Source organism: Candoia aspera, chromosome 10, assembly GCF_035149785.1.
Source record: "Candoia aspera isolate rCanAsp1 chromosome 10, rCanAsp1.hap2, whole genome shotgun sequence".
Taxonomy (NCBI): Eukaryota; Metazoa; Chordata; class Lepidosauria; order Squamata; family Boidae; genus Candoia; species Candoia aspera.
Genome location: NC_086162.1, coordinates 6,616,128 through 6,628,778, shown reverse-complemented (window position 1 = coordinate 6,628,778; position 12,651 = coordinate 6,616,128). Strand labels below are relative to the sequence as shown.

Below are 12,651 nucleotides of genomic sequence, written 5' to 3'. Positions count from 1 at the left end.
GTTGGATAATAATCTTCTATACAGTTGAAGCTGCCAAGATTATATCTGGGCTTATTTTCTGATGGGCTCACCTTCATTCAGTTGGGCCCTCACCTTGTAGTCTCTGTGGGAGATCTACCTGGAAGTAACTCAAGGAGATTCTTGATCTCCTTGAGTTGCTTCCAGGTAGATCTGTGGGAGATCTACCTGGAAGTAACAGGTAATGAGGTAGATCTACCTCAGTAAGGTAACAGGTAGATACTGTTTAATTTCTCAGTAAGGCCCCATGTAACAGCACTCCAGGACAGGGCATTGTGGGGAATTAAAATGGCAATTTGCTGCTGTCCTCCTCAGGTAAGCCTTTAGGGACCCAGGAAAAGTGCCCATGCTAATGAATCCAGAAACTGATCACATCTTAGTCATGTCTAAATCTGAAAGATGTAGCAGTGAAAAGACTGGGAACAAAATGTATGTATGTATGTATGTATGTATGCACTGTATGTATGTCATATATACGAAATCCACTGCAGGGCCTAAACTAAAGGGGAAAAATTACATCTAAGGACTAATTACAGTGGATGCATAAATATGTGGGAGAAGCTGGATTTATTGAATATTGCAGTTTATTTATTTATTTATTTTTCAAATTTGTATCACTGACCATCTCCTCCAAAATGGGGACCCTGGGTGGTTTACAATAAAATTATAAAAACAGTGCAATAAATGTGTTCAAGAAATTAGTGTGTGAATTTGTAAGTATGGCATTGTTTTTTATTTTAAAAAGTTAAGGTTAAAATGGCTCTTATAGTTGTTCTTAAAGGATAAAACCATATCTGATAGTTATGAACTCCTAGCTTTTGCTGTTTTACTTTAAGAACTGCATGCTCTTAATTTTTTTAAGTTACAGTTTAAAAAAAGTTATTATACCAATTCTTGAAACATGGGTTTGTACCTCATTTTCTGAATGTTTATCTTTTACTGTTTTACCTTGGTTAATATCTGTATATGTATACGAATATAAATGGAGCCATAAAGAGGACTGTAGCGAACATGCAACTTACAAAGAATTAGACTGTTCCCTTTATAATGGAAACAGGCAATGAAATTTTGTCTGAACCTGGAGGTGGCACATTCCCCCACCTGTCAACTTAAAAACTGAGATTCTGTTTGTATTGTTATACTGGTATTCAAATAATTGCCAGGTTTCCAATCATCAGCAATTCTGCCTGCAGCACACCCAAAATATAAATAAATAATGGAAAAGATGTCACTCTGCTACATACTGGGATAGAAAGAACAAAGGGATGCAGAGAGAGAAAAAGAGGAGAAAGGAATAAAATGAAGGGTATAACCCCCAGAGGTATTTTGCCCAGGGCTTCAGCCACCTTGGTAAATGCATTCATTCTAGCAGCTGATGACTTAATGCTGCTAGCATTGGTCAGACTGCTTGACAGAACTCCAAAATTCTAAGGATTTTATTGTAGAAAGGGCACCGTATTATTATTATTATTATTATTATTATTATTATTTTACTCCAGTTATTTCACTATTAGTATGAAGGCAGAAGTGAGAGTAACCTGCTTCCTCCAGTATTGCAGCAGTGAAAAACAAATACAAATCTGATGATAAAGACTTCTTCCAGTGGAACAGAAATAGAAGCAGTCTGTTTGGCGAGTCTAGTTAGCGGGCTTACTGTAAATATGGGTCAACTGTTCTGGTGTTCTAGCACAAGTTTTCAAAATTTTCAAGCTGTGGAATATGTTAGTTCAAAAGAAAATCCTGGAAGCCCTGATCAAGAGGCAGAGTTATAGGCTGCTTTCAAGCGAACATTTTTCTCCCTTAATCTCTCATGCAACCCTAACCCTAACCATAGGGTTCCATGGAATACAGTTTGAAAAACCCTGCTCTGGCATCTAAGATTGCACAATTGAAGGCGAGAAGGACAAGACATGCTGGAGTTCTGATCATTCAGCAGCAGTTTGGGAGAGGGATGCAACCCCATGGCCTTTATACCTTGACATACAAGTTTCTAGAAGTATACTCTTCTGTTTAACCATTCCCTTGAAGTTGTGATGTGGATGAAATGGTGGAATACCTATTACAGCCTTTCTTATCTGTATTGTCTATAGTAGCTTTGTCCAACCAAGCAGGCTTCAGATGTCTTGCAGCTGCATTTCTCAGACAGTAGAAGCCATGTTGGCTGGGAATTCTGCACAGTTCCAACTCATTGTGCAATGCCAAGTTTGGATGGCTGGTGCAACTTGTGGAATACAGAGGTAATAAATTAATTCATTCCAATAGATGGCCCATCCAGGCTTTGCCTTCAGAATAAGGGAATGTTGTGCAAATTTCCAAGAATGTTCTGTCTCCCATATTCTATCAGCCCCATCGGGCTTAACACTCTGCAAGTCTGTCTTGTTGCTTGTTTTTCCTACCTGATAATAATTTTGATTTATTTATAAAACATGTATTCCTTTGCATCTTCCTCTTTTCTTCATAGTTAACCATTCTAATTCTCTGCTTAGAAATCACATGGAGTGAGTTTTCTTTACTGGGGTTGCTGTTAGTCCCAACTCCAAATTCTTTCAGAAAAGTCATGTTTAGCCTTGGTTCCTGCAGGAATTCATCTGCTGCCTTCTGTAAAGATCTGGTTCATTATGTACACTAATCAGGTAAATCCATTCCCTGACCATCTGTCTTCATAAACACTAGATACAAATTGTTTCCTCATTAGTAATAATAAATCAAAATATAGCCTAGATTGGTCAGTATAATGAACAAATCCAGCCTTGCTGTAGTACCTTCATTTCTTGGATAAATGCTTAAACACAAATTTCACAGTAACCTGGTGTAAGCACCCAGATCTGGTATCATCCAAATTTTATACCAGGTAAAGTTGAATGTTGTACCCTAACAGATTGTTTAGATGACAGCAGAGTTAAGGTTTATAGTAAAAGTTTAAAGGCATTAATGTACTGTTAATGTCCTGACTAAGCAAAGACCACGCTGAGACGAGGGGTAGGTCTCTAGTGTTTATTACTGCTACATTAAACAGAATCCTAACAAACTGAAGAAGTGTGGGAAAAACCCAGACAGATAAACCCCAAAGGTTAAGGCGGGTCTGATCTGTGTCTCTTTGAATGGCTGCTTAATTCCTCAGTACTACGCATGAGTTTTCCACCCTGGACAGAGGCCCCCTCCTGCTCACCATCAGTACTCATGACAGTTAAATTGCATTTAAAAATCTGAAATATGTCCATTTTTAAGTGTGCTGGGCAACTATTGTGTGTTCCTGAAAGACAGTTTCATACCAGATACAGTAGTTAAAGGTTAGCTCAGCTAAACTAGTCTTCAAATTGGTTCTTTACTGACAAAAAGGAAGGACTGGACAATATGAATCTTTCTTGTCCAGGTTTAATCTGTTTAAAAACCGAGTTATAGTGATGTTTGAACAAATGCTATCATTATATCTGCACTGAAGTACTATACTGATTTTTCTACTTTGTTTTCGAGATTTCTATTCACTTTTGTGCAGGCATAAGGCAAACAATAAAAATACTTAAAAAGAAAGAAAGGAAAGGAAAAAAAAACCTCCCACAAAGTAGTATTAGTGTTTTCTATATCCTTTGCTGCCATCTGGTGTTTGTCTGGATTTTTGCCCAGCTTTCTGAAGGTAGAGAAGTTGACAAAACATGCTTGAATCTTCTCTAACTTGATGGATGGATCGACAGATGTCCCCATAGGTTTTTAAACATTTTTGGATTCATTGTTAATGCCTCAGCTCACAGCTATTCCTAAACTATTCATGAAAACCATCCCCTGAGGATTATGTATGCTAGTTGCATAGGTATAATATAAAAATAACTACAATCACCACGATGGTTTACCTGATGAAAATATAGCGAAGTGACATTTAAAATAAATTGAGCAAGTCTTTTTGTAGTAAGTGGGAAATCAGTGTGAATTCCGCACCACATTCTGGTTAATACCAAGAACAGTTCATCATGGGAAGGAGGCCTAGGTTTGTTTGGGTTTTTTTTTTTTTTCATTTTAAAGAACATATTAATTTTGTGTGCATGACAGGATTGCATTATAATTTATAATTTGCTGCCTCTTGGCTGTCTTGTTCATAGTGTGGAAGGAATGAAAAAGAAGTCAGAGGAAGTTTGACTTAATGCTGGGAAGGTCTGTTCTTTTATCATAAGGCAAATAAAGAAAGAACAGTTCTATAAAACAACAGGCTGGGTTTAATAAAACTTTAATGATGTTTCAGAGTTTTACCTCCTTGTTTTTTGGCTCAGTGTTCCAAAGCACTTAGTGGCAAGAAAGGCTGTCTATTTGTGTTGTTCTGGTACCTGGATCCATGAAAGCTGTTAGTAGGAAGGTGGTCCATCACTGGCAGATTAAGAGATTAAGAAACATGCTGTCCCTTTTGATGTTCCTCATTAGCCTCTCCACCCCTCTTACTGATAAACTGTTACCAGTTGTAGAACCTCATTAGAACGATGAACTTTGAAGCGCCCTTCAAAGACTCTTAGACATTGAAGGCAAGGCAGATGAGATCTTGGAGCATTTTTCACTGATGGCTTTACCACTATTTTCTCAATTATCCCTTGATGCTTTATCAAGTGGAACTTTATATACCCTTAAAATAAGCCCAGCATCACAATGTATGTAGAACTGGGATGGGGTTTCCCGCCTTTCCTCCATTAGTGTCCTCTTTGGTTTCTGTGCCTGATTGCTTCCTCAATTACCTCTGCTATGTCGGACTTATGCTTAAATACAAGCTGCCATAAATCCAGCATGACAATCATACTGTTAATCCCTAATGGCCTTGATATTTCTTTGCACTACAGTAGATGCTGAAAGAGCAACCCATATGGAGGCTTCCTCTTAAAACTCTGTGAGTAGAAACATACTCCAATACATGGCTGTTTTTTTTTTTTTTCCTGGCTTCCTGCTGCAATGTCTCTGTCCTTATGGTGTTGGTTAAGTGAAGGATGTTATTCATCCTCTTGCAGACATGTTTCCAAATGTTAGTAGTCAATTTGCTACTTTTGCTCTGCTGTCATTTAAATTGAGAAAGAAATACTTAACTTCTTAGTTGTAACGGTGGCTTTATCTTGCTTCAACCTTCTTATATCTAAAACTCTTTTTATCACTTCATTTTCTAATCTTATTATTCTATTTTATGACCTGTAGTTACACCAGCAAACTTATTTACTTTTGATGGAAGAGAAACATCGATAAATTAGGGGTGTACTTCAAAGTGCCATTCCCCAATAGCCACACATTTTCCAGTGTCTGGCAGACAGCAAGGCTTGAAGTAGCTGAGGAACTAAGGGAATGATACATAGATTGGTACTTGGAGACTGTAATGGTATGTGGGAAGGACCTTGGGAGACTGGGCCAAGAGATGCTGCCAAGGGAACAGTCAGATACGAGACAGCATAGCCCGTAGCTGGATAGTGGGCAGGGTAAGAGGCCCAGAAGGGACCCTCCCTGGTTTCTTGGGCTGTAAAGGAGACAGTGGGAGGTTTGTACTTTCAGACTTGCAAGATTTTGTCAATGTAGCCTCACAATAAAGTAGAATTAGCTCATCGGGTTGTGTTTCCTGTCTGGTCTACCTGGTAAGCCTGACAGTCTCCAAATCTGGTCTTCAATATATATTTTAGATTCTCTGCAATATTTATTCCTGTAAAGGAGATGGGGGTGGGAGAGGATTGTATTTTCAGACTTGCAAGATTGATGTCAGCCTCATGGGGCAAACCAGGCCCTGTTTCCCAAGGTCTTTCCCACATACCATTACATGGACTGTGTTCACATGCAATATTTTACCTGGTCGCTGAATTAACCCATTTTGGGGCTTAGCACAATATATTGAACTGTAATATTGTTAACCAAATAGTCTGGGTTCATCCCACACACTAATCCAGAAAAGGTCTAATAAAGATTCATATTAACCAAGTTTAGTGTTAACAAAAGCTACTGAGATGTACAAATGGCCTGGGTGCCATCAGGATCATAAAGAGTACATTGCAGGAAGAGGCAGGCTGGGTTAAGTGTTCATAAGACAGCTGATGAGCCAGGCTGAGAGGGTCCTCTGCTCTGGACCTTCATCCCTGCTTGGTACTGACTGTAGAATTAATGAAGATCTCTGTATCCATTCTAAAGCCTTGGATTCCTGTTTGGTTGAGGAAGTGCAAAAGCTAGCAGATTCCTCTTCAGATTGGGGGACAGCTGTATCCTCAGGCTGGGATAGCAAAATCAGGAATGTTGAGGTTTGGGATAACTTGTGGTTCATTGTGTTTGAAATCTTCTTCAGGCCCTTGCTGGCCTCCTAATACTGAAGACATCCCAACGCATTGATCTGAAGTACATACTTACAAATATGCAGATACTCATACTCAAAATGTGGATTTTTGACAATGCAACCAACGTTCCTAATATGGTTTACGTGTCTGCCTAAGTTTCCCTTTCCACTTTAAATCTTAACTTGAATGCCTGCCCAGGGCGATGCTTGCTTGTCAGCCTGATACTGATTCAGAATTCAGTATCTGTAATGGTCCATAATTCCTTCCTAGTTATCATTTCTTCTGACTGGATGTTCACTTATACAAACACTTGTAACTTACTTTCAGTTTAATACTGGTTTCTCAATCTGTACTTAGGGATATTTATGACAGCTGTGACATTTAATCAATTTAATTGGATAGATTAACAGATTTTTTTATTTAAAAAAGGCTTAATAGGTATTCTAATTATACAGGCAGGATCTTTTTGAAACACATACAACCAGAGATAAAATATACCTGTATATCATTTTTGTATAGGTGCTCATTAAAAAAAAAGATGGTAAGACATGCCAGTATCAAAGAGTCCTTATCCTCTTCTGGGTCTCTCTCAGAAAGGAATGATTTTTTAAAATAAGGCTTTCATCTTGTGCAAGACAAGTATGCTATGACTTCAGAAAGAAGAGGTTTTTTTCTTCACACTCGTGCTAATTTAATTGAATCAGCTAATTGATTGTAATACACATGGCCAATCAATTAGTATTCTATTAATCAGGTTTCAGTCCTCATATTGGAGTTGCAGCATAAACATTAATAAGACAAAAATAAAGCATCATTGCATTTGAAGAAGCTGGAAGGCTGCCCAGAGAAGGTGGAGTAGTTATATCACAACTAACAGTCAGTCAGCACTATATATATAGTGCTGACTGACTGTTAGTTGTGATATATATATAAATTAGTGTAATGCAGAAAAAAATATCTTGCATTTTTCCTATCGCTTGTAATTCAGTTGGATGAAAGAGCATTTGCTGTTGAAGTTTCTTTCAAAGACGATGAGAATTTTAGTGAGATGTTCATAGTGGGAGCGTGGGCTTTTTTCATTTATTTCGTGGCCAAGGATTGTATAGATGTCCTCTCTCCTCATGTACAATCATTGCTCCAGAGCTTTGCGATCTCCCTGTTGCCCTTCCATTAAATCTCAAGGGAAGCCATCAAAGAGAGCTCCTTCCTTCTGGCATTTTCAAATCAGCAAACGCTGGCCTCCAGGAAATTTTCAGAGTGATGGAGAGATACGTAACAAGAATAGCAGTATCTGTAGTTACCCACTCTAACTGTAACCTCAAAACTCCAGGAAGAGAAAATTGAAAGAAATTCTTAAGCACGCTAAGAATAAATTGGAAAAAAAGAGAAGCTACTTTCCTAGCTAATAAGTGGGGAAACTGTAAAGCAGATTTTGGCATAAGAGTAATATATAATGGCCTACTCTTCCAAGGGCCTTCATTTGCCAAGACTGTTCTGGTCTGACGTTGAGGTGGAGCCTGGAGCTGCATGGATTAAACAGAGTGAGCTGGCAGGCAGAATTGTCACTGGCTTGCTCAACATGACCGACCTTTTGTCAGCTTGCGAACTATTCCTCCAAACCAAGTTAGAAACTCAGTTATGGACCACTACGGTGAAATTATCCAGAGGACAGAGGCATGGCTCATTAAGAGCATCAAAAAAGTCCAGACAGGATTTGGAGATGCCCACATCCCAGCCTTGTTCATAAAGGCAAATATTGAATAGTAGTGCCAACCTTGGCTTACTTTCCACCTTTGTCAATAAATCAGCCCTCATTCCCAGCCCCTGGGGATCAGTGATAATCACCTTTATGTTTCAGAAAGGCAGTAGGTTTGATCCTGCTAACTAAGACCATGAGCCTCCTCCACATAAGAGCTGAACTAAATGCTAGGACCCTTTGTTGGAAACTTGAGCATTGCTTGGAGCAGGAGAATACTCTGGCAGAGAGAGAGAAAAATACGCTTTAGAATAGGACATTCGACTGTTGCTTTTACAACAGAGAATGATAAAATACTCTAACAAACCCAATGCAATGTTCATTGTACATTTGAGCTGTACTTTTGATTCCATCTCTAGAGAAAAACAGAGATATGAATAAGGCTTCCACCATAGAAAAATGCTTCTTCCTGCTTACTCACCAGCAATATATCAATACAAGTCTATGATTAAAATGAAACTCTTTGGGATATCTTACAAATTGAATTGCAACTCAGAAGCCAGGCTGTTTATTAGCGTCTTAGTTCCCAACTTCTGTGTTAAATCCACAGTCAGATTCCTGCAAGATACATGCTCCTAGCTAGCCTATAAAAGTTTACCAACACCGCTCTATGTGGTCAGTGCTATGATCCTGCCATAAATGCCACTGGGCTTAGGTGTCATGAGCACTGATGGTGAGCAGGAGGGGGCCCCTATCCAGGGGGGAAAACGCATGCATAGTTTAGAGACTTTGAGCAGCCATTCAAAGACACACAGAACAGACCCGCCTTGACTCTTGGGGGTTTATCTGTATGGGTTTTCCCACGCTTCTTCAGTTTGTTAGGATTTTCTGTCTAATGTAGCAGTAACAAAACACTAGAGACCTATTCCTTGTCTCAGCATGGTTCCTGCTTGTTAGGACATTAGGACAGCATTGCTAACCCTCACTGACTTTGCACTAAGAACCATCTTCTGATTGATTAATTATTAAAAGACAAAGATTGTAATGTTTGCCTGAAGCCTCGAGAAGAAAAAAAAGAATTGGAATATCCAGGGCAGCCTCACTGAACAGGCTAAGTATTTTAGTAGTAGTCTGTGCCTCAGGCAAGTAGAGGGCCCAGGCTGAAAATATAAGGCAGACAATATAGACCAGTACTCTGGTGACGTGATTCTTCCATGCAAAAGGAAGGGGTTTTGAACCTGCTGCTATCACTAGCTCAGCTATTTGATTGAGCCCAGTGAGATTAACATCCCAATTACTACCCCTTAGAAATTATTCAGACCAAATTTCTGAGGGCAAAGCTTCAAGTCTATAAGGGTTTGCTGAATGCAGTAGACTTGTGCTTGGCAGGATAAGTTTCAATCTTTGGTCCCAAGTTTTTGTGCAGGGGGCCTGGCTCCTTCACAAATTGTCAGCTAATTCATTTCAGGCTGGAAGCCATGGTCTTGCATAAACTATGAGGGTTTTTGCTGTCCTTGGCTTATGATCAAGCCATAGTGCTTCTTGAACCACCAGTCCTGGATGGGGACTGGCAAAGTAAGCTGAAATTAGTTGCTAGCAGGGTTAGGCCCTGGAGCCTGAATCTGAGTCTGCAGCCAGTTAGTTCCCACCACCTTGGGACTGCCTAGCCATCCCACAGCCTTCTCTCAGGCTCTGTTTAACACCCTTCCATCTGCTCTTTCAGAAGGCAGATTTAACAGAATCCCTTATGAGGAACACACCTGCTCTTGGGATCAGTGATGGCTGAACCAGCCAGGCCTCAGGACTGTGCTGTGCTATGGGTTCAAAGGCAAAAAAGTCCCCGTGAGAGGGCAGATGTGCATGTCCAGCACCTCTCTGCATCTCCTTAACCCTAATCTGTCTTTTCCTAGAACCTTGCAGCAACTGTGGAAGGCATGATCTGTTCGACTGTAATTCCAAAGAGATTTATTATAAAATTTCCAAGCTATCCAGATGAATTCTTATTACAAATCCCCTCGTGCAACTCGTAATTCTGTACATTGGCCATTAGGGTATAGCAGCAGATAAATGCTAGCACTCCACTTCTCTCAATATTTGCAGTAAATAATCTGCTGCTTTTACGTTGTTGATTATGTATTGTCATGGCCTGGACAAATAGCTTGTACAGTAGCCTATTCTAAATTGCTGGCCTTAATAAAGAACTACTTACTTATTAACTGAGTGCTGCTATTTCTTGTGTTGAATACCAGAGGAACTCTGAAATAGCTGAGTTACTGAAGAACTTCCATAGCAGTTTTAAAGTAGAAGATGCTCCCTAAATGTAAAAATGTCCTGGAAGGTTATACTGGAATCTTCAAAGAGTACCCAGTTTTTCTGATAAGCATTCTTCAGATTCAAGTGCACTGGTCCCAATGGTACTGGACCAATACTCCCCCCAAAATGTGCAAACAAATATATACAGGTAATCCTCGCTTAACAACCACAACTGAGACCAGAATTTCAGTTGCTAAGTGAAGCGGTCATTAAGCAAAACCAACCCGATTTCATTACCTTTTTGCAGCCATCATTAAGCAAATCACCGTGGTCATTAAGCGTGCCACATGGTCATTAAGCAAATCGTGCAGTTCCTCATTGATTTTGCTTGCCAGAAGCCAGCCGGGAAGGTCAAAGATGGCGATCACGTGACCACGGGATGCTGCGACGGTCATAAATGTGAACCGGCTGCCAAGCACCCCAATTGTGATCAGGCGACCGTGGGGATGCTGCGACATCGTAAGTGTGAGCGCTGGTTGTAAGTCCGGTTTTTCCAGCACCGTCCTAGGCCTGAACCATCACTAAGTGAATGGTTCTTAAGTGAGGACTACCTGCAGAGTGGAAATATAATGCAAAAAGAATATATACAGTTTTGGGGGAAGATATATATTAAAGGCAGTTTCGCTTTTGTTTTTAAAAATTATATAGTGGGGGCTGTTCCACTGAAAATAATTTTTCAAGAAAATCTGCATTCAAAAGTGGGTGTATAAAACAACATTCTACGAAGGTAGCTGCAGATTTTAAACCCAAGGATTAAACAATGCAAAAAGGAGAGAAAGCAAAAAAATGTGTTGGCACTCAAGATAGTAGCATAGAGTACTAGATAGGGATGAATTAGCACAGCCCTATTATTTATTCCATTGAATGAGTGGGTCAGTGAGTCCAAATTCAGACAGAGATGTGGATGCTGAGCATGCTGGCAATTGCAAGTGGCACTAGTTAATGCTGCCCCAAGACCCTTTGAACTGTAGCGAGTTGTCTCAACTAGTTATTAGGGCTGTGGAAAGCTTCCAGAAAATGTGCTAGCACTGAAGCATTGAAGCAGCCATGTCTGAAAGACTTGGTGTGTCTGCCTAAAAGGCTGCCACAGAGGCTTTTCTCCCCATTAACTGCACAAGCGTGTGCATGAATAGCCCACATTCTCTGAGACAACTACAGAGGCTAAGCAGTTGTACATACCAACCTGTATGAACCGACTGGGGAAGGCCCTTAAACCAGCCATGCTGAAACTTTAAAGCAGGACATGGCTGCTTTAAAGCTCTAAGGAGGGAAGCTACACTCTCTCTAGAGCATAAGGGGAAGGCCCTTAAACCAGCCATGCTGAAACTTGTGCACAACATGGCTGCTTTAAAGCTCTAAGAAGGGAAGCTACACTCTCTCTAGAGCATAAGGGGAAGGCCCTTAAACCAGCCATGTTGAAACTTGTGCAGGACATGGCTGCTTTAAAGCTCTAAGGAGGGAAGCTACACTCTCTCTAGAGCATAAGGGGAAGGCCCTTAAACCAGCCATGTTGAAACTTGTGCAGGACATGGCTGCTTTAAAGCTCTAAGGAGGGAAGCTACACTCTCTCTAGAGCATAAGGGGAAGGCCCTTAAACCAGCCATGTTGAAACTTGTGCAGGACATGGCTGCTTTAAAGCTCTAAGGAGGGAAGCTACACTCTCTCTAGAGCATAAGGGGAAGGCCCTTAAACCAGCCATGTTGAAACTTGTGCAGGACATGGCTGCTTTAAAGCTCTAAGGAGGGAATCTGCACTCTCTCTAGAGCATTTTGCAAAAGTCCTTTCAGATGCATAGAGCTCTGCTAGTTATCCAACTCTCTGTCATCTGTGAATTTAATGTGATTCAGTTGTAGCTGTGGGAAACTTGGTTATGAGCATGGCTGATCAGATTTGACACTTGCAGGTTTTCACTTTTTAAACAAATAACACCCGAACTGTATTTAGGAGTTTGTAAAGTCCTAAAGGGCATACAGATGAATATCACATTTCCTTTGTTTAATCCTTATTGCGTCAATATACAGGGAGTATATTTTGTTATCCTATCTCAGCCGCCTGCCCTTCCTGGGGATTCTCAATTTAAATGTTAATAAGTTTGCTACTAGCAAAGGCAAGGGGACATAACTGAGGTGTATGTTGTTATCTGTGGCTTGAGTATGTTATTTATTTATTTAGAAAATTTATTTGCTGCCCACTTCTTTAATGTCTCTGGGCCACTTACAAAGTACAGTAAAGCCATCACTACCATTCATTAAAAAATAGAATGCAAGTCCTTTATGTTGGCAATCAGGAACTTCTTTGTTTGTTCTTAGGCTGAGACTACTAGACTTAGCTTTTCTCCTTCTTTTGCCT

The 12,651-nt window shown here is 40.1% G+C and overlaps 1 protein-coding gene across 1 annotated transcript in view; it reads left to right on the top strand.

Annotated features, from left to right (window-relative positions):
* CSMD2 (CUB and Sushi multiple domains 2) overlaps nucleotides 1-12,651 on the top strand; it is a 643,348-nt gene that overhangs the window by 132,687 nt on the left and 498,010 nt on the right. The gene's annotated exons all lie outside the window — the stretch shown is intronic.